Consider the following 23,334-nt stretch of genomic DNA (forward strand, 5'->3'; position numbering starts at 1 on the left):
GGGTGACACATCCTCTTCTTTACAGGTGGCAGCCTGGCAACTCCTGCAGAAAGGCCAGCAGTGCCCCACTCACACTGGGCCGCCAACAAAGCTGTGGCCCCTCATTCCCTCCCACCAGCTCAGCCCCGAGACTGCTGACGGGGCAGAGAGTATGGAGTCAGGCACAGCTTCAGGGGCTATTGCTGCCTGGAGCGCTGTTTATATTGACCTCAACCAGGCACACCTGGGGAGGGCCGGCCGGCAGGGTAAGGCTGCCCAGGTCAGCTAATCCGCAACCCTCAGGGAATCACATTGTTGAAAATGGACCTCGTTAAGGCAGAATAGAAGCCAAGGAAAATAAGGACACAATGCCATTTGCAGCACCGTAGATGAGTCTAGAGGTAATCATGTGACTTGTAGTAAGTCAGAAAGTGAAAGACACATATCATATCATATCACTTATAGGTGTTACCTAAAAATGGATACCAGGGCAGATATTTCCACGGAGAAGGGCAATCACAGATTCATTAAACAAACTTATGGTTCACCAATGGAAAGGTGTGAGGATTGGCTTCATTACGATATCGGGGTTAACAGACTTATACAAACACAGGTGACATATATAATCACCAAACACCTACGGAATACCAAAAGAGTACTCAACATTCTGTCATAACGTACATGGGAAAAGGATCCCAGGAAAAACAGACATCTGTATATGTGTAAAAGAACCACATCTTCCACACCTCCAACAAGCCAAACATTGTAATCAAACTTGCTGTAATAAAAAATAAAATTAAATTAAAAACACGAACAAGAAGTAGGGAGACAAACTTGAGGGGCTTTCTCCTGGCACATTCCATTCTAAATTCCAATCTAGAACACGACTTCCATTGAGGCTCTGCTGCCCTAGTAACCAGATTTGGTAAGGGAGAACTGCTGCCACCTTGTGGCCGTTTCACACAACAGCAGCTTTAATCCAAGTGCTAATGGTCAGTTGATATTCAAAATCATTGCAGGCCTGTAAATGACACCTGCCCTGGAAGCAAATCCTGGGGTCACATATCGACCAAAAAATTCAAAGGACGTCCATATTTCAAAACGACCGTTTCAAAAGGCATATTTTATGCACATTAGTGTTCTGCTTCTTTTTCGTTCTTTCTTTTTTGGTTAAAAAACGGAAAAGGAAAAAGGCATCCCTCAGAAGGGGCGAAAATAGTTGCAAACGAATCAATGGACAAAGGTTTAATGTCCAATATATATAAACAGCTCATGCAGCTTAATATTAAAAAAACAAACAGCCCAATACAAAAATGGGCAGAAGATCTAAAGAGACGTTTCTTTAAAGAAGACACAGAGATGGCCAAGACGCACATGAAAAGCTGCTCAACAGCACTAATTTTTAGAGAAATGCAAATCAAAACTACAATGAGGTATAACCTCACACCTGTTAGCATCGGCATCATCAGAAAATCTACAAACAACAAATTCTGGGGAGGGTGTGGACAAAAGGAGCCCTCTTCCTCTATTGGTGGGAATGTAAATTGATACCGTCACTATGGAGAACAGTATGGAGTTTCCTTAAAAAAACTAGAAATAGAATTACCATCTGATCCAGCAATCCCACTTCTGGGCATATACCCAGAGAAAACCATAAATCAAAAAGGCACATTCACCACAATGTTCATTGCAGCACTATTTACAATAGCCAGGTAATGGAAGCAACTTAAATGCCCACAGACAGATGAATGGATAAAATTGGGGTACATATATAAAATGGAATATTACTCGGCCATAAAAAGGAATGAAACTGGGTCATTTGTAGAGACATCGATGGATCTAGAGACTGTCATACAGAATGAAGTAAGTCAGAAAGAGGAAAACAAATATTGTATATTAATGCATATATGTGGAACCTAAAAAATGGTACAGATGAACTGGTTTGCAGGGAAGAAAGAGAGACACAGAGGTAGAGAACAAACATATGGACACCAAGTGTGGGAAGCCATGGGGTGGTGGTGGTGGGATGAGTTGGGAGATTGAGATTGACCTGTATACATGTATATGCATAAAATACATAACTAATAATAACGTGCTGTATAAAAAAGTAAATAAAATTAAATTTCAAAATTATAAAAAATAAAATTTAAAAATAAAAGAGAAAAAAGTTCTTCCCTTCACACAGATGTATTTATAGGAATGAATTATTTCCATGCTTATATCTATAAATACATAAAAGAGGAATAAAAGCTAACTAGAACCATAAAAGAAGAAAAACCTGAACCCACCAGTTATACAGAAGAAAACGCTATCAGGGCACTTGCTCCAGTGGTAAACAATTCTGAAATTGGTCACAGGTGGGGAATCATCTCCCATACAGCCAGCAACCCACCCCCCACACAAGGAGCGTCCTCATTGCAAAGCTGGGGGACCGCGCCGAGGCATCTCTGAATAAAGGTGAGCTGAGCCCCAGGCCAGCTGCTGCTGAACTGTTCCCACCCTTCCCAGGTAAAACACCTGAATATGTACAAGGGCTTGAAAGACTAGAGGAAGGGCCGTGGAGCCACACCAGCGGCAGCACGCAGGCCAACTTGGTGCCTGCAGGCCAGCCAGGGTGGTCCTGGCCCCGGGCGCTCTTCCAGAAGCTTTCCATTGTCCTGCCTGTGATACCCCACCTTTCCTGGCCCCCACTGCTTTTTTCCTTCCTCACCTCTGTCCGGAGAGAAATTCCAGCGGAAGGTATGGGTGACACATCCTCTTCTTTACAGGAGGCAGCCTGGCAACTCCTGCAGAAAGGTCAGCAGAACCCCACTCACACTGGGCCACCAACAAAGCTGTGGCCCCTCTCTCCCTCCCACCAGCACAGCCCCGAGACTGCTGACGGGGCAGAGAATATGGAGTCACGCACAGGTTCAGGGGCCATTGCTGCCTGGAGCGCTGTTTATATTGACCTCAACTAGGCACACCTGGGGAGGGCCGGCCGGCAGGATAAGGCTGCCCACGTCAGCTAATCCACATCCCGCAGGGAATCACATTGTTGAAAATGGACCTCGCTAAGTCAGAATAGAAGGCAAGGAAAAAAAGGACACAATGCCATTTGCAGCACCGTAGATGAGTCTAGAGGTAATCACGTGACATGTAGTAAGTCAGAAAGTGAAAGACACATATCATATCATATCACTTATAGGTGTTACCTAAAAATGGATACCAGGGCAGATATTTCCACGGAGAAGGGCAATCACAGATTCATTAAACAAACTTATGGTTCACCAATGGAAAGGTGTGAGGATTGGTTTCATTACGATATCGGGGTTAACAGACTTATACAAACACAGGTGACATATATAATCACCAAACACCTACGGAATACCAAAAGACTACTCAACATTCTGTCATAACGTACATGGGAAAAGGATCCCAGGAAAAACCGACATCTGTATATGTGTAAAAGAACCACATCTTCCACACCTCCAACAAGCCAAACATTGTAATCAAACTTGCTGTCATAAAAAATAAAAATTAAATTAAAAACACAAACAAGAAGTAGGGAGACAAACTTGAGGGGCTTTCTCCTGGCACATTCCATTCTAAATTCCAATCTAGAACACGACTTCCATTGAGGCTCTGTTGCCCTAGTAACCAGAATTGCTAAGGGAGAACTGCTGCCACCTTGTGGCCGTTTCACACAACAGCAGCTTTAATCCCAGCGCTAATGGTCAGTTGATATTCAAAATCATTGCAGACCTGTAAATGACACCTGCCCTGAAAACAAATCCTGGGGTCACATATCGACCAAAAAATTCAAAGGACGTCCATATTTCAAAACGACCATTTCAAAAGGCATATTTTATGCACATTAGTTTTCTGCTTCTTTTTCTTTCTTTCTTTTTTGGTTAAAAAAACGGGAATGGAAAAAGGCATCCCTCAGAAGGGGCGAAAATAGTTGCAAACGAATCAATGGACAGAGGTTTAATCTCCAATATATATAAACAGCTCATGCAGCTTAATATTAAAAAAACAAACAACCCAATACAAAAATGGGCAGAAGATCTAAAGAGACGTTTCTTTAAAGAAGACACAGAGATGGCCAAGACGCACATGAAAAGCTGCTCAACAGCACTAATTATTAGAGAAATGCAAATCAAAACTACAATGAGGTATCACCTCACACCTGTTAGAATCGGCATCATCAGAAAATCTACAAACAACAAATTCTGGGGAGGGTGTGGACAAAAGGAGCCCTCTTCCACTATTGGTGGGAATGTAAATTGATACAGTCACTATGGAGAACAGTATGGAGTTTCCTTTAAAAAACTAGAAATAGAATTACCATCTGATCCAGCAATCCCACTTCTGGGCATATACCCAGAGAAAACCATAAATCAAAAAGGCACATTCACCACAATGTTCATTGCAGCACTATTTACAATAGCCAGGTAATGGAAGCAACCTAAATGCCCACAGACAGACGAATGGATAAAGATGGGGTACATATATAAAATGGAATATTACTCGGCCATAAAAAGGAATGAAACTGGGTCATTTGTAGAGACATCGATGGATCTAGAGACTGTCATATAGAATGAAGTAAGTCAGAAAGAGGAAAACAAATATTGTATATTAATGCATATATGTGGAACCTAAAAGATGGTACAGATGAACTGGTTTGCAGGGAAGAAATAGAGACACAGAGGTAGAGAACAAACGTATGGACACCAAGTGTGGGAAGGCATAGGGTGGTGGTGGTGGGATGAGTTGGGAGATTGGGATTGACCTGTATACATGTATATGCATAAAATACATAACTGATAATAACCTGCTGTATAAAAAAGTAAATAAAATTAAAATTCAAAATTTTAAAAAATAATATTTAAAAATAAAACAGAAAAAAGTTCTTCCCTTCACACACATGTATTTATAGGAATGAATTATTTCCATGCTTATATCTACAAATACATAAAAGAGGAATAAAATCTAACTTGAACCATAAACGAAAAAAAACCTGAACCCACCAGTTATACAGAGGAAAACACTATCAGGGCACTTGCTCCAGCGGTAAACAATTCTGAAATTGGTCACAGGTGGGGAATCATCTCCCATCCAGCTGACACCCACCCCCCACGCAAGGAGCGTCCTCATTGCAAAGCTGGGAGACCGTGCCGAGGCATCTCTGAATAAAGGTGAGCTGAGCCCCAGGCCAGCTGCTGCTGAACTGTTCCCACCCTTCGCAGGTAAAACACCTGAATATGCACAAGGGCTTGAAAGCCTAGAGGAAGGGCCGTGGAGCCACACTAGCGACAGCACGCAGGCCAACTTGGTGCCTGCAGGCCAGCCAGGGTGGTCCTGGCCCCGGGTACTCTTCCGGAAGCTTTCCTTTGTCCTGCCTGTGATACCCCTCCTGTCCCGGCACCCACTGCTTTTTTCCTTCCTCACCTCTGTCCGGAGAGAAATTCCAGCGGAAGGTATGGGTGACATATCCTCTTCTTTACAGGTGGCAGCCTGGCAACACCTGCAGAAAGGCCAGCAGTGCCCCACTCACACTGCGCCGCCAACAAAGCTGTGGCCCCTCATTCCCTCCCACCAGCTCAGCCCCGAGACTGCTGACGAGGCAGAGAATATGGAGTCAGGCACAGCTTCAGGGGCTATTGCTGCATGGAGCGCTGTTTATATTGACCTCAAACAGGCACACCTGGGGAGGGCCGGCCGGCAGGGTAAGGCTGCCCAGGTCAGCTAATCCGCATCCCTCAGGGAATCACATTGTTGAAAATGGACCTCGCTAAGGCAGAATAGAAGCCAAGGAAAATAAGGACACAATGCCATTTGCAGCACCGTAGATGAGTCTAGAGGTAATCACGTGACATGTAGTAAGTCAGAAAGTGAAAGACACATCATATCATATCACTTATAGGTGTTACCTAAAAATGGATACCAGGGCAGATATTTCCACGGAGAAGGGCAATCACAGATTCATTAAACAAACCTGGTTCACCAATGGAAAGGTGTGAGGATTGGTTTCATTACGATATCGGGGTTAACAGACTTATACAAACACAGGTGACATATATAATCACCAAACACCTACGGAATACCAAAAGACTACTCAACATTCTGTCATAACGTACATGGGAAAAGGATCCCAGGAAAAACAGACATCTGTATATGTGTAAAAGAACCACATCTTCCACACCTCCAACAAGCCAAACATTGTAATCAAAGTTGCTGTAATAAAAAATAAAAATTATATTAAAAACACGAACCAGAAGTAGGGAGACAAACTTGAGGGGCTTTCTCCTGGCACATTCCATTCTAAATTCCAATCTAGAACACGACTTCCATTGAGGCTCTGCTGCCCTAGTAACCAGATTTGGTAAGGGAGAACTGCTGCCACATTGTGGCTGTTTCACACAACAGCAGCTTTAATCCCAGCGCTAATGGTCAGTGGATATTCAAAATCATTGCAGGCCTGTAAATGACACCTGCCCTGGTAGCAAATCCTGGGGTCACATATCGACCAAAAAATTCAAAGGACGTCCATATTTCAAAACGACCGTTTCAAAAGGCATATTTTATGCACATTAGTGTTCTGCTTCTTTGTCTTTCTTTCTTTTTTGGTTAAAAAGACGGGAATGGAAAAAGGCATCCCTCAGACTGGGAGAAAATCGTTGCAAACGAATCAATGGACAGAGGTTTAATCTCCAATATATATAAACAGCACATGCAGCTTAATATTAAAAAAACAAACAACCCAATACAAAAATGGGCAGAAGTTCTGAAGAGACGTTTCTTCAAAGAAGACACAGAGATGGCCAAGACGCACATGAAAAGCTGCTCAACAGCACTAATTATTAGAGAAATGCAAATCAAAACTACAATGAGGTATCACCTCACACCTGTTAGGATCGGCATCATCAGAAAATCTACAAACAACAAATTCTGGGGAGGGTGTGGACAAAAGGAGCCCTCTTCCACTATTGGTGGGAATGTAAATTGATACCGTCACTATGGAGAACAGTATGGAGTTTCCTTTAAAAAACTAGAAATATAATTACCATCTGATCCAGCAATCCAACTTCTGGGCATATACCCAGAGAAAACCATAAATCAAAAAGGCACATTCACCACAATGTTCATTGCAGCACTATTTACAATAGCCAGGTAATGGAAGCAACCTAAATGCCCACAGACAGATGAATGGATAAAGATGGGGTACATAAATAAAATGGAATATTACTCGGCCATAAAAAGGAATGAAACTGGGTCATTTGTAGAGACATCGATGGATCTAGAGACTGTCATGTAGAATGAAGTAAGTCAGAAAGAGGAAAACAAATATTGTATATTAATGCATATATGTGGAACCTAAAAGATGGTACAGATGAACTGGTTTGCAGGGAAGAAATAGAGACACAGAGGTAGAGAACAAACGTATGGACACCAAGTGTGGGAAGCCATGGGGTGGTGGTGGTGGGATGAGTTGGGAGATTGGGATTGACCTGCATACATGTATATGCATAAAATACATAACTAATAATAACCTGCTGTATAAAAAAATTAATAAAATTAAATTTCAAAATTTTCAAAAATAAAATTTAAAAATAATACAGAAAAAAGTTCTTCCCTTCACACAGATGTATTTATAGGAATGAATTATTTCCATGCTTAAGGACGTCCATATTTCAAAACGACCGCTTCAAAAGGCATATTTTATGCACATTAGTTTTCTGCTTCTTTTTCTTTCTTTCTTTTTTGGTTAAAAAAACGGGAATGGAAAAAGGCATCCCTCAGAAGGGGCGAAAATCGTTGCAAACGAATCAATGGACAGAGGTTTAATCTCCAATATATATAAACAGCTCATGCAGCTTAATATTAAAAAAACAAACAACCCAATACAAAAATGGGCAGAAGATCTAAAGAGACGTTTCTTTAAAGAAGACACAGAGATGGCCAAGACGCACATGAAAAGCTGCTCAACAGCACTAATTATTAGAGAAATGCAAATCAAAACTACAATGAGGTATCACCTCACACCTGTTAGAATCGGCATCATCAGAAAATCTACAAACAACAAATTCTGGGGAGGGTGTGGACAAAAGGAGCCCTCTTCCACTATTGGTGGGAATGTAAATTGATACAGTCACTATGGAGAACACTATGGAGTTTCCTTAAAAAAACTAGAAATAGAATTACCATCTGATCCAGCAATCCCACTTCTGGGCATATACCCAGAGAAAACCATAAATCAAAAAGGCACATTCACCACAATGTTCATTGCAGCACTATTTACAATAGCCAGGTAATGGAAGCAACCTAAATGCCCACAGACAGATGAATGGATAAAATTGGGGTACATATATAAAATGGAATATTACTCGGCCATAAAAAGGAATGAAACTGGGTCATTTGTAGAGACATCGATGGATCTAGAGACTGTCATACAGAATGAAGTAAGTCAGAAAGAGGAAAACAAATATTGTATATTAATGCATATATGTGGAACCTAAAAAATGGTACAGATGAACTGGTTTGCAGGGAAGAAATAGAGACACACAGGTAGAGAAAAAACGTATGGACACCAAGTGTAGGAAGCCATGGGGTGGTGGTGGTGGGATGAGTTGGGAGATTGAGATTGACCTGTATACATGTATATGCATAAAATACATAACTAATAATAACCTGCTGTATAAAAAAGTAAATAAAATTAAATTTCAAAATTATAAAAAATAAAATTTAAAAATAAATGAGAAAAAAGTTCTTCCCATCACACAGATGTATTTATAGGAATGAATTATTTCCATGCTTATATCTATAAATACATAAAAGAGGAATACAAGCTAACTTGAACCATAAAAGAAGAAAAACCTGAACCCACCAGTTATACAGAGGAAAACGCTATCAGGGCACTTGCTCCAGCGGTAAACAATTCTGAAATTTGTCAGAGGTGGGGAATCATCTCCCATACAGCCAGCGACCCACCCCCCACACAAGGAGCGTCCTCATTGCAAAGCTAGGGGACCGTGCCGAGGCATCTCTGAATAAAGGTGAGCTGAGCCCCAGGCCAGCTGCTGCTGAACTGTTCCCAACCTTCCCAGGTAAAACACCTGAATATGTACAAGGGCTTGAAAGACTAGAGGAAGGGCCGTGGAGCCACACCAGCGACAACACGCAGGCCAACTTGGTGCCTGCAGGCCAGCCAGGGTGGTCCTGGCCCCGGGCCCTCTTCCGGAAGCTTTCCATTGTCCTGCCTGAGATACCCCACCTGTCCCGGCCCCCACTGCTTTTTTCCTTCCTCACCTCTGTCCGGAGAGAAATTCCAGCGGAAGGTATGGGTGACACATCCTCTTCTTTACAGGAGGCAGCCTGGCAACTCCTGCAAAAAGGTCAGCAGAACCCCACTCACACCGGGCCACCCACAAAGCTGTGGCCCCTCACTCCCACCCACCAGCACAGCCCCGAGACTGCTGACGGGGCAGAGAATATGGAGTCAGGCACAGCTTCAGGGGCTATTGCTGCCTGGAGCGCTGTTTATATAGACCTCAACCAGGCACACCTGGGGAGGGCCGGCCGGCAGGATAAGGCTGCCCACGTCAGCTAATCCACAACCCGCAGGGAATCACATTGTTGAAAATGGACCTCGCTAAGTCAGAATAGAAGGCAAGGAAAAAAAGGACACAATGCCATTTGCAGCACCGTAGATGAGTCTAGAGGTAATCACGTGACATGTAGTAAGTCAGAAAGTGAAAGACACATATCATATCATATCACTTATAGGTGTTACCTAAAAATGGATACCAGGGCAGATATTTCCACGGAGAAGGGCAATCACAGATTCATTACACAAACTTATGGTTCACCAATGGAAAGGTGTGAGGATTGGTTTCATTACGATATCGGGGTTAACAGACTTATACAAACACAGGTGACATATATAATCACCAAACACCTACGGAATACCAAAAGACTACTCAACATTCTGTCATAACCTACATGGGAAAAGGATCCCAGGAAAAACAGACATCTGTATATGTGTAAAAGAACAACATCTTCCACACCTCCAACAAGCCAAACATTGTAATCAAACTTGCTGTCATAAAAAATAAAAATTAAATTAAAAACACAAACAAGAAGTAGGGAGACAAACTTGAGGGGCTTTCTCCTGGCACATTCCATTCTAAATTCCAATCTAGAACACGACTTCCATTGAGGCTCTGTTGCCCTAGTAACCAGAATTGGTAAGGGAGAACTGCTGCCACCTTGTGGCCGTTTCACACAACAGCAGCTTTAATCCCAGCGCTAATGGTCAGTTGATATTCAAAATCATTGCAGACCTGTAAATGACACCTGCCCTGAAAACAAATCCTGGGGTCACATATCGACCAAAAAATTCAAAGGACGTCCATATTTCAAAACGACCGCTTCAAAAGGCATATTTTATGCACATTAGTGTTCTGCTTCTTTTTCGTTCTTTATTTTTTGGTTAAAAAACGGAAATGGAAAAAGGCATCCCTCAGAAGGGGCGAAAATCGTTGCAAACGAATCAATGGACAAAAGTTTAATCTCCAATATATATAAACAGCTCATGCAGCTTAATATTAAAAAAACAAACAGCCCAATACAAAAATGGGCAGAAGATCTAAAGAGACGTTTCTTTAAAGAAGACACAGAGATGGCCAAGACGCACATGAAAAGCTGCTCAACAGCACTAATTATTAGAGAAATGCAAATCAAAACTACAATGAGGTATAACCTCACACCTGTTAGAATCGGCTTCATCAGAAAATCTACAAACAACTAATTCTGGGGAGGGTGTGGACAAAAGGAGCCCTCTTCCACTATTGGTGGGAATGTAAATTGATACAGTCACTATGGAGAACACTATGGAGTTTCCTTAAAAAAACTAGAAATAGAATTACCATCTGATCCAGCAATCCCACTTCTGGGCATATACCCAGAGAAAACCATAAATCAAAAAGGCACATTCACCACAATGTTCATTGCAGCACTATTTACAATAGCCAGGTAATGGAAGCAACCTAAATGCCCACAGACAGATGAATGGATAAAATTGGGGTACATATATAAAATGGAATATTACTCGGCCATAAAAAGGAATGAAACTGGGTCCTTTGTAGAGACATCGATGGATCTAGAGACTGTCATACAGAATGAAGTAAGTCAGAAAGAGGAAAACAAATATTGTATATTAATGCATATATGTGGAACATAAACGATGGTACAGATGAACTGGTTTGCAGGGAAGAAATAGAGACACACAGGTAGAGAACAAACGTATGGACACCAAGTGTGGGAAGTCATGGGCTGGTGCTGGTGGGATGAGTTGGGAGATTGAGATTGACCTGTATACATGTATATGCATAAAATACATAACTAATAATAACCTGCTGTATAAAAAAGTAAATAAAATTAAGTTTCAAAATTATAAAAAATAAAATTTAAAAATAAAAGAGAAAAAAGTTCTTCCCATCACACAGATGTATTTATAGGAATGAATTATTTCCATGCTTATATCTATAAATACATAAAAGAGGAATAAAAGCTAACTTGAACCATAAAAGAAGAAAAACCTGAACCCACCAGTTATACAGAGGAAAACGCTATCAGGGCACTTGCTCCAGCGGTAAACAATTCTGAAATTGGTCAGAGGTGGGGAATCATCTCCCATACAGCCAGCCACCCACCCCCCACACAAGGAGCGTCCTCATTGCAAAGCTGGGGGACCGTGCCGAGGCATCTCTGAATAAAGGTGAGCTGAGCCCCAGGCCAGATGCTGCTGAACTGTTCCCACCCTTCCCAGGTAAAACACCTGAATATGTACAAGGGCTTTAAAGACTAGAGGAAGGGCCGTGGAGCCACACCAGCGACAGCACGCAGGCCAACTTGGTGCCTGCAGGCCAGCCAGGGTGGTCCTGGCCCCGGGCCCTCTTCCGGAAGCTTTCCATTGTCCTGCCTGAGATACCCCACCTGTCCCGGCCCCCACTGCTTTTTTCCTTCCTCACCTCTGTCCGGAGAGAAATTCCAGCGGAAGGTATGGGTGACACATCCTCTTCTTTACAGGAGGCAGCCTGGCAACTCCTGCAGAAAGGTCAGCAGAACCCCACTCACACCGGGCCACCAACAAAGCGGTGGCCCCTCACTCCCACCCACCAGCACAGCCCCGAGACTGCTGACGGGGCAGAGAATATGGAGTCAGGCACAGGTTCAGGGGCTATTGCTGCCTGGAGCGCTGTTTATATTGACCTCAACCAGGCACACCTGGGGAGGGCCGGCCGGCAGGATAAGGCTGCCCACGTCAGCTAATCCACAACCCGCAGGGAATCACATTGTTGAAAATGGACCTCGCTAAGTCAGAATAGAAGGCAAGGAAAAAAAGGACACAATGCCATTTGCAGCACCGTAGATGAGTCTAGAGGTATCACGTGACATGTAGTAAGTCAGAAAGTGAAAGACACATATCATATCATATCACTTATAGGTGTTACCTAAAAATGGATACCAGGGCAGATATTTCCACGGAGAAGGGCAATCACAGATTCATTAAACAAACTTATGGTTCACCAATGGAAAGGTGTGAGGATTGGTTTCATTACGATATCGGGGTTAACAGACTTATACAAACACAGGTGACATATATAATCACCAAACACCTACGGAATACCAAAAGACTACTCAACATTCTGTCATAACGTACATGGGAAAAGGATCCCAGGAAAAACAGACATCTGTATATGTGTAAAAGAACCACATCTTCCACACCTCCAACAAGCCAAACATTGTAATCAAACTTGCTGTCATAAAAAATAAAAATTAAATTAAAAACACAAACAAGAAGTAGGGAGACAAACTTGAGGGGCTTTCTCCTGGCACATTCCATTCTAAATTCCAATCTAGAACACGACTTCCATTGAGGCTCTGTTGCCCTAGTAACCAGAATTGGTAAGGGAGAACTGCTGGCACCTTGTGGCCGTTTCACACAACAGCAGCTTTAATCCCAGCGCTAATGGTCAGTTGATATTCAAAATCATTGCAGACCTGTAAATGACACCTGCCCTGAAAACAAATCCTGGGGTCACATATCGACCAAAAAATTCAAAGGACGTCCATATTTCAAAACGACCGTTTCAAAAGGCATATTTTATGCACATTAGTTTTCTGCTTCTTTTTCTTTCTTTCTTTTTTGGTTAAAAAAACGGGAATGGAAAAAGGCATCCCTCAGAAGGGGCGAAAATCGTTGCAAACGAATCAATGGACAGAGGTTTAATCTCCAATATATATAAACAGCTCATGCAGCTTAATATTAAAAAAACAAACAACCCAATACAAAAATGGGGCAGAAGATCTAAAGAGACGTTTCTTTAAAGAACACACAGAGATGGCCAAGACGCACATGAAAAGCTGCTCAACAGCACTAATTATTAGAGAAATGCAAATCAAAACTACAATGAGGTATCACCTCACACCTGTTAGAATCGGCATCATCAGAAAATCTACAAACAACTAATTCTGGGGAGGGTGTGGACAAAAGGAGCCCTCTTCCACTATTGGTGGGAATGTAAATTGATACAGTCACTATGGAGAACACTATGGAGTTTCCTTAAAAAAACTAGAAATAGAATTACCATCTGATCCAGCAATCCCACTTCTGGGCATATACCCAGAGAAAACCATAAATCAAAAAGGCACATTCACCACAATGTTCATTGCAGCACTATTTACAATAGCCAGGTAATGGAAGCAACCTAAATGCCCACAGACAGATGAATGGATAAAATTGGGGTACATATATAAAATGGAATATTACTCGGCCATAAAAAGGAATGAAACTGGGTCATTTGTAGAGACATCGATGGATCTAGAGACTGTCATACAGAATGAAGTAAGTCAGAAAGAGGAAAACAAATATTGTATATTAATGCATATATGTGGAACCTAAAAAATGGTACAGATGAACTGGTTTGCAGGGAAGAAATAGAGACACACAGGTAGAGAACAAACGTATGGACACCAAGTGTGGGAAGCCATGGGGTGGTGGTGGTGGGATGAGTTGGGAGATTGAGATTGACCTGTATACATGTATATGCATAAAATACATAACTAATAATAACCTGCTGTATAAAAAAGTAAATAAAATTAAATTTCAAAATTATAAAAAATAAAATTTAAAAATAAAAGAGAAAAAAGTTCTTCCCTTCACACAGATGTATTTATAGGAATGAATTATTTCCATGCTTATATCTATAAATACATAAAAGAGGAATAAAAGCTAACTTGAACCATAAAAGAAGAAAAACCTGAACCCACCAGTTATACAGAGGAAAACGCTATCAGGGCACTTGCTCCAGCGGTAAACAATTCTGAAATTGGTCAGAGGTGGGGAATCATCTCCCATACAGGCAGCAACCCACCCCCCACACAAGGAGCGTCCTCATTGCAAAGCTGGGGGACCGTGCCGAGGCATCTCTGAATAAAGGTGAGCTGAGCCCCAGGCCAGCTGCTGCTGAACTGTTCCCACCCTTCCCAGGTAAAACACCTGAATATGTACAAGGGCTTGAAAGACTAGAGGAAGGGCCGTGGAGCCACACCAGCGACAGCACGCAGGCCAACTTGGTGCCTGCAGGCCAGCCAGGGTGGTCCTGGCCCCGGGCCCTCTTCCGGAAGCTTTCCATTGTCCTGCCTGAGATACCCCACCTGTCCCGGCCCCCACTGCTTTTTTCCTTCCTCACCTCTGTCCGGAGAGAAATTCCAGCGGAAGGTATGGGTGACACATCCTCTTCTTTACAGGAGGCAGCCTGGCAACTCCTGCAGAAAGGTCAGCAGAACCCCACTCACACCGGGCCACCCACAATGCTGTGGCCCCTCACTCCACCCACCAGCACAGCCCCGAGACTGCTGACGGGGCAGAGAATATGGAGTCAGGCACAGGTTCAGGGGCTATTGCTGCCTGGAGCGCTGTTTATATTGACCTCAACCAGGCACACCTGGGGAGGGCCGGCCGGCAGGATAAGGCTGCCCACGTCAGCTAATCCACAACCTGCAGGGAATCACATTGATGAAAATGGACCTCGCTAAGTCAAAATAGAAGGCAAGGAAAAAATGGACACAATGCCATATGCAGCACCGTAGATGAGTCTAGAGGTAATCACGTGACATGTAGTAAGTCAGAAAGTGAAAGACACATATCATATCATATCACTTATAGGTGTTACCTAAAAATGGATACCAGGGCAGATATTTCCACGGAGAAGGGCAATCACAGATTCATTAAACAAACTTATGGTTCACCAATGGAAAGGTGTGAGGATTGGTTTCATTACGATATCGGGGTTAACAGACTTATACAAACACAGGTGACATATATAATCACCAAACACCTACGGAATACCAAAAGACTACTCAACATTCTGTCATAACCTACATGGGAAAAGTATCCCAGGAAAAACAGACATCTGTATATGTGTAAAAGAACCACATCTTCCACACCTCCAACAAGCCAAACATTGTAATCAAACTTGCTGTCATAAAAAATAAAAATTAAATTAAAAACACAAACAAGAAGTAGGGAGACAAACTTGAGGGGCTTTCTCCTGGCACATTCCATTCTAAATTCCAATCTAGAACACGACTTCCATTGAGGCTCTGTTGCCCTAGTAACCAGAATTGGTAAGGGAGAACTGCTGCCACCTTGTGGCCGTTTCACACAACAGCAGCTTTAATCCCAGCGCTAATGGTCAGTTGATATTCAAAATCATTGCAGACGTGTAAATGACACCTGCCCTGAAAACAAATCCTGGGGTCACATATCGACCAAAAATTTCAAAGGAAGTCCACATTTCAAAACGACCGCTTCAAAAGGCATATTTTATGCACATTAGTTTTCTGCTTCTTTTTCTTTCTTTCTTTTTTGGTTAAAAAAACGGGAATGGAAAAAGGCATCCCTCAGAAGGGGCGAAAATCGTTGCAAACGAATCAATGGACAGAGGTTTAATCTCCAATATATATAAACAGCTCATGCAGCTTAATATTAAAAAAACAAACAACCCAATACAAAAATGGGCAGAAGATCTAAAGAGACGTTTCTTTAAAGAAGACACAGAGATGGCCAAGACGCACATGAAAAGCTGCTCAACAGCACTAATTATTAGAGAAATGCAAATCAAAACTACAATGAGGTATCACCTCACACCTGTTAGAATCGGCATCATCAGAAAATCTACAAACAACAAATTCTGGGGAGGGTGTGGACAAAAGGAGCCCTCTTCCACTATTGGTGGGAATGTAAATTGATACAGTCACTATGGAGAACACTATGGAGTTTCCTTAAAAAAACTAGAAATAGAATTACCATCTGATCCAGCAATCCCACTTCTGGGCATATACCCAGAGAAAACCATAAATCAAAAAGGCTCATTCACCACAATGTTCATTGCAGCACTATTTACAATAGCCAGGTAATGGAAGCAACCTAAATGCCCACAGACAGATGAATGGATAAAATTGGGGTACATATATAAAATGGAATATTACTCGGCCATAAAAAGGAATGAAACTGGGTCCTTTGTAGAGACATCGATGGATCTAGAGACTGTCATACAGAATGAAGTAAGTCAGAAAGAGGAAAACAAATATTGTATATTAATGCATATATGTGGAACATAAAAGATGGTACAGATGAACTGGTTTGCAGGGAAGAAATAGAGACAAACAGGTAGAGAACAAACGTATGGACACCAAGTGTGGGAAGTCATGGGCTGGTGCTGGTGGGATGAGTTGGGAGATTGAGATTGACCTGTATACATGTATATGCATAAAATACATAACTAATAATAACCTGCTGTATAAAAAAGTAAATAAAATTAAGTTTCAAAATTATAAAAAATAAAATTTAAAAATAAAAGAGAAAAAAGTTCTTCCCATCACACAGATGTATTTATAGGAATGAATTATTTCCATGCTTATATCTATAAATACATAAAAGAGGAATAAAAGCTAACTTGAACCATAAAAGAAGAAAAACCTGAACCCACCAGTTATACAGAGGAAAACGCTATCAGGGCACTTGCTCCAGCGGTAAACAATTCTGAAATTGGTCAGAGGTGGGGAATCATCTCCCATACAGCCAGCCACCCACCCCCCACACAAGGAGCGTCCTCATTGCAAAGCTGGGGGACCGTGCCGAGGCATCTCTGAATAAAGGTGAGCTGAGCCCCAGGCCAGATGCTGCTGAACTGTTCCCACCCTTCCCAGGTAAAACACCTGAATATGTACAAGGGCTTTAAAGACTAGAGGAAGGGCCGTGGAGCCACACCAGCGACAGCACGCAGGCCAACTTGGTGCCTGCAGGCCAGCCAGGGTGGTCCTGGCCCCGGGCCCTCTTCCGGAAGCTTTCCATTGTCCTGCCTGAGATACCCCACCTGTCCCGGCCCCCACTGCTTTTTTCCTTCCTCACCTCTGTCCGGAGAGAAATTCCAGCGGAAGGTATGGGTGACACATCCTCTTCTTTACAGGAGGCAGCCTGGCAACTCCTGCAGAAAGGTCAGCAGAACCCCACTCACACCGGGCCACCAACAAAGCGGTGGCCCCTCACTCCCACCCACCAGCACAGCCCCGAGACTGCTGACGGGGCAGAGAATATGGAGTCAGGCACAGGTTCAGGGGCTATTGCTGCCTGGAGCGCTGTTTATATTGACCTCAACCAGGCACACCTGGGGAGGGCCGGCCGGCAGGATAAGGCTGCCCACGTCAGCTAATCCACAACCCGCAGGGAATCACATTGTTGAAAATGGACCTCGCTAAGTCAGAATAGAAGGCAAGGAAAAAAAGGACACAATGCCATTTGCAGCACCGTAGATGAGTCTAGAGGTATCACGTGACATGTAGTAAGTCAGAAAGTGAAAGACACATATCATATCATATCACTTATAGGTGTTACCTAAAAATGGATACCAGGGCAGATATTTCCACGGAGAAGGGCAATCACAGATTCATTAAACAAACTTATGGTTCACCAATGGAAAGGTGTGAGGATTGGTTTCATTACGATATCGGGGTTAACAGACTTATACAAACACAGGTGACATATATAATCACCAAACACCTACGGAATACCAAAAGACTACTCAACATTCTGTCATAACGTACATGGGAAAAGGATCCCAGGAAAAACCGACATCTGTATATGTGTAAAAGAACCACATCTTCCACACCTCCAACAAGCCAAACATTGTAATCAAACTTGCTGTCATAAAAAATAAAAATTAAATTAAAAACACAAACAAGAAGTAGGGAGACAAACTTGAGGGGCTTTCTCCTGGCACATTCCATTCTAAATTCCAATCTAGAACACGACTTCCATTGAGGCTCTGTTGCCCTAGTAACCAGAATTGGTAAGGGAGAACTGCTGGCACCTTGTGGCCGTTTCACACAACAGCAGCTTTAATCCCAGCGCTAATGGTCAGTTGATATTCAAAATCATTGCAGACCTGTAAATGACACCTGCCCTGAAAACAAATCCTGGGGTCACATATCGACCAAAAAATTCAAAGGACGTCCATATTTCAAAACGACCGTTTCAAAAGGCATATTTTATGCACATTAGTTTTCTGCTTCTTTTTCTTTCTTTCTTTTTTGGTTAAAAAAACGGGAAGGGAAAAAGGCATCCCTCAGAAGGGGCGAAAATAGTTGCAAACGAATCAATGGACAGAGGTTTAATCTCCAATATATATAAACAGCTCATGCAGCTTAATATTAAAAAAACAAACAACCCAATACAAAAATGGGCAGAAGATCTAAAGAGACGTTTCTTTAAAGAACACACAGAGATGGCCAAGACGCACATGAAAAGCTGCTCAACAGCACTAATTATTAGAGAAATGCAAATCAAAACTACAATGAGGTATCACCTCACACCTGTTAGAATCGGCATCATCAGAAAATCTACAAACAACTAATTCTGGGGAGGGTGTGGACAAAAGGAGCCCTCTTCCACTATTGGTGGGAATGTAAATTGATACAGTCACTATGGAGAACACTATGGAGTTTCCTTAAAAAAACTAGAAATAGAATTACCATCTGATCCAGCAATCCCACTTCTGGGCATATACCCAGAGAAAACCATAAATCAAAAAGGCACATTCACCACAATGTTCATTGCAGCACTATTTACAATAGCCAGGTAATGGAAGCAACCTAAATGCCCACAGACAGATGAATGGATAAAATTGGGGTACATATATAAAATGGAATATTACTCGGCCATAAAAAGGAATGAAACTGGGTCATTTGTAGAGACATCGATGGATCTAGAGACTGTCATACAGAATGAAGTAAGTCAGAAAGAGGAAAACAAATATTGTATATTAATGCATATATGTGGAACCTAAAAAATGGTACAGATGAACTGGTTTGCAGGGAAGAAATAGAGACACACAGGTAGAGAACAAACGTATGGACACCAAGTGTGGGAAGCCATGGGGTGGTGGTGGTGGGATGAGTTGGGAGATTGAGATTGACCTGTATACATGTATATGCATAAAATACATAACTAATAATAACCTGCTGTATAAAAAAGTAAATAAAATTAAATTTCAAAATTATAAAAAATAAAATTTAAAAATAAAAGAGAAAAAAGTTCTTCCCTTCACACAGATGTATTTATAGGAATGAATTATTTCCATGCTTATATCTATAAATACATAAAAGAGGAATAAAAGCTAACTTGAACCATAAAAGAAGAAAAACCTGAACCCACCAGTTATACAGAGGAAAACGCTATCAGGGCACTTGCTCCAGCGGTAAACAATTCTGAAATTGGTCAGAGGTGGGGAATCATCTCCCATACAGGCAGCAACCCACCCCCCACACAAGGAGCGTCCTCATTGCAAAGCTGGGGGACCGTGCCGAGGCATCTCTGAATAAAGGTGAGCTGAGCCCCAGGCCAGCTGCTGCTGAACTGTTCCCACCCTTCCCAGGTAAAACACCTGAATATGTACAAGGGCTTGAAAGACTAGAGGAAGGGCCGTGGAGCCACACCAGCGACAGCACGCAGGCCAACTTGGTGCCTGCAGGCCAGCCAGGGTGGTCCTGGCCCCGGGCCCTCTTCCGGAAGCTTTCCATTGTCCTGCCTGAGATACCCCACCTGTCCCGGCCCCCACTGCTTTTTTCCTTCCTCACCTCTGTCCGGAGAGAAATTCCAGCGGAAGGTATGGGTGACACATCCTCTTCTTTACAGGAGGCAGCCTGGCAACTCCTGCAGAAAGGTCAGCAGAACCCCACTCACACCGGGCCACCCACAATGCTGTGGCCCCTCACTCCACCCACCAGCACAGCCCCGAGACTGCTGACGGGGCAGAGAATATGGAGTCAGGCACAGGTTCAGGGGCTATTGCTGCCTGGAGCGCTGTTTATATTGACCTCAACCAGGCACACCTGGGGAGGGCCGGCCGGCAGGATAAGGCTGCCCACGTCAGCTAATCCACAACCTGCAGGGAATCACATTGATGAAAATGGACCTCGCTAAGTCAAAATAGAAGGCAAGGAAAAAATGGACACAATGCCATATGCAGCACCGTAGATGAGTCTAGAGGTAATCACGTGACATGTAGTAAGTCAGAAAGTGAAAGACACATATCATATCATATCACATATAGGTGTTACCTAAAAATGGATACCAGGGCAGATATTTCCACGGAGAAGGGCAATCACAGATTCATTAAACAAACTTATGGTTCACCAATGGAAAGGTGTGAGGATTGGTTTCATTACGATATCGGGGTTAACAGACTTATACAAACACAGGTGACATATATAATCACCAAACACCTACGGAATACCAAAAGACTACTCAACATTCTGTCATAACGTACATGGGAAAAGGATCCCAGGAAAAACAGACATCTGTATATGTGTAAAAGAACCACATCTTCCACACCTCCAACAAGCCAAACATTGTAATCAAACTTGCTGTCATAAAAAATAAAAATTAAATTAAAAACACAAACAAGAAGTAGGGAGACAAACTTGAGGGGCTTTCTCCTGGCACATTCCATTCTAAATTCCAATCTAGAACACGACTTCCATTGAGGCTCTGTTGCCCTAGTAACCAGAATTGGTAAGGGAGAACTGCTGCCACCTTGTGGCCGTTTCACACAACAGCAGCTTTAATCCCAGCGCTAATGGTCAGTTGATATTCAAAATCATTGCAGACCTGTAAATGACACCTGCCCTGAAAACAAATCCTGGGGTCACATATCGACCAAAAATTTCAAAGGAAGTCCACATTTCAAAACGACCGCTTCAAAAGGCATATTTTATGCACATTAGTTTTCTGCTTCTTTTTCTTTCTTTCTTTTTTGGTTAAAAAAACGGGAATGGAAAAAGGCATCCCTCAGAAGGGGCGAAAATCGTTGCAAACGAATCAATGGACAGAGGTTTAATCTCCAATATATATAAACAGCTCATGCAGCTTAATATTAAAAAAACAAACAACCCAATACAAAAATGGGCAGAAGATCTAAAGAGACGTTTCTTTAAAGAAGACACAGAGATGGCCAAGACGCACATGAAAAGCTGCTCAACAGCACTAATTATTAGAGAAATGCAAATCAAAACTACAATGAGGTATCACCTCACACCTGTTAGAATCGGCATCATCAGAAAATCTACAAACAACAAATTCTGGGGAGGGTGTGGACAAAAGGAGCCCTCTTCCACTATTGGTGGGAATGTAAATTGATACAGTCACTATGGAGAACACTATGGAGTTTCCTTAAAAAAACTAGAAATAGAATTACCATCTGATCCAGCAATCCCACTTCTGGGCATATACCCAGAGAAAACCATAAATCAAAAAGGCTCATTCACCACAATGTTCATTGCAGCACTATTTACAATAGCCAGGTAATGGAAGCAACCTAAATGCCCACAGACAGATGAATGGATAAAATTGGGGTACATATATAAAATGGAATATTACTCGGCCATAAAAAGGAATGAAACTGGGTCATTTGTAGAGACATCGATGGATCTAGAGACTGTCATACAGAATGAAGTAAGTCAGAAAGAGGAAAACAAATATTGTATATTAATGCATATATGTGGAACCTAAAAAATGGTACAGATGAACTGGTTTGCAGGGAAGAAATAGAGACACACAGGTAGAGAACAAACGTATGGACACCAAGTGTGGGAAGGCATAGGGTGGTGGTGGTGGGATGAGTTGGGAGATTGGGATTGACCTGTATACATGTATATGCATAAAATACATAACTGATAATAACCTGCCGTATAAAAAAGTAAATAAAATTAAATTTCAAAATTTTAAAAAATAAAATTTAAAAATAAAACAGAAAAAATTCTTCCCTTCACACACATGTATTTATAGGAATGAATTATTTCCATGCTTATATCTACAAATACATAAAAGAGGAATAAAATCTAACTTGAACCATAAACGAAAAAAAACCTGAACCCACCAGTTATACAGAGGAAAACCCTATCAGGGCACTTGCTCCAGCGGTAAAGAATTCTGAAATTGGTCAGAGGTGGGGAATCATCTCCCATCCAGCTAGCACCCACCCCCCACGCAAGGAGCGTCCTCATTGCAAAGTTGGGAGACCGTGCAGAGGCATCTCTGAATAAAGGTGAGCTGAGCCCCAGGCCAGCTGCTGCTGAACTGTTCCCACCCTTCCCAGGTAAAACACCTGAATATGTACAAGGGCTTGAAAGCCTAGAGGAAGGGCCTTGGAGCCACACTAGCGTCAGCTCGCAGTCCAACTTGGTGCCTGCAGGCCAGCCAGGGTAGTCCTGGCCCCGGGTACTCTTCCGGAAGCTTTCCTTTGTCCTGCCTGTGATACCCCTCCTGTCCCGGCACCCACTGCTTTTTTCCTTCCTCACCTCTGTCCGGAGAGAAATTCCAGCGGAAGGTATGTGTGACACATCCTCTTCTTTACAGGTGGCAGCCTGGCAACTCCTGCAGAAAGGCCAGCAGTGCCCCACTCACACTGCGCCGCCAACAAAGCTGTGGCCCCTCATTCCCTCCCACCAGCTCATCCCCGAGACTGCTGACGGGGCAGAGAATATGGAGTCAGGCACAGGTTCAGGGGCTATTGCTGCCTGGAGCGCTGTTTATATTGACCTCAACCAGGCACACCTGGGGAGGGCCGGCCGGCAGGGTAAGGCTGCCCAGGTGAGCTAATCCACAACCCTCAGGGAATCACATTGTTGAAAATGGACCTCGCTAAGGCAGAATAGAAGCCAAGGAAAATAAGGACACAATGCCATTTGCAGCACCGTAGATGAGTCTAGAGGTAATCACGTGACATGTAGTAAGTCAGAAAGTGAAAG

General features: G+C 42.7%; 1 long non-coding RNA gene across 1 annotated transcript; it reads left to right on the forward strand.

Annotated features, from left to right (window-relative positions):
• The first annotated feature begins 1,932 nt into the window (after positions 1-1,932).
• LOC308610606 lies at positions 1,933-22,452 on the forward strand. Its single transcript, XR_014014589.1, has 2 exons — positions 1,933-2,086; positions 22,285-22,452. It is a non-coding gene; the product is annotated as an uncharacterized lncRNA (long non-coding RNA).
• The last annotated feature ends 882 nt before the right edge of the window (positions 22,453-23,334 follow it).

The sequence above is a fragment of the Mesoplodon bidens genome, assembly GCF_964165515.1.
Source record: "Mesoplodon bidens genome assembly, contig: HAP1_SCAFFOLD_253, whole genome shotgun sequence".
Classification (NCBI taxonomy): Eukaryota; Metazoa; Chordata; class Mammalia; order Artiodactyla; family Ziphiidae; genus Mesoplodon; species Mesoplodon bidens.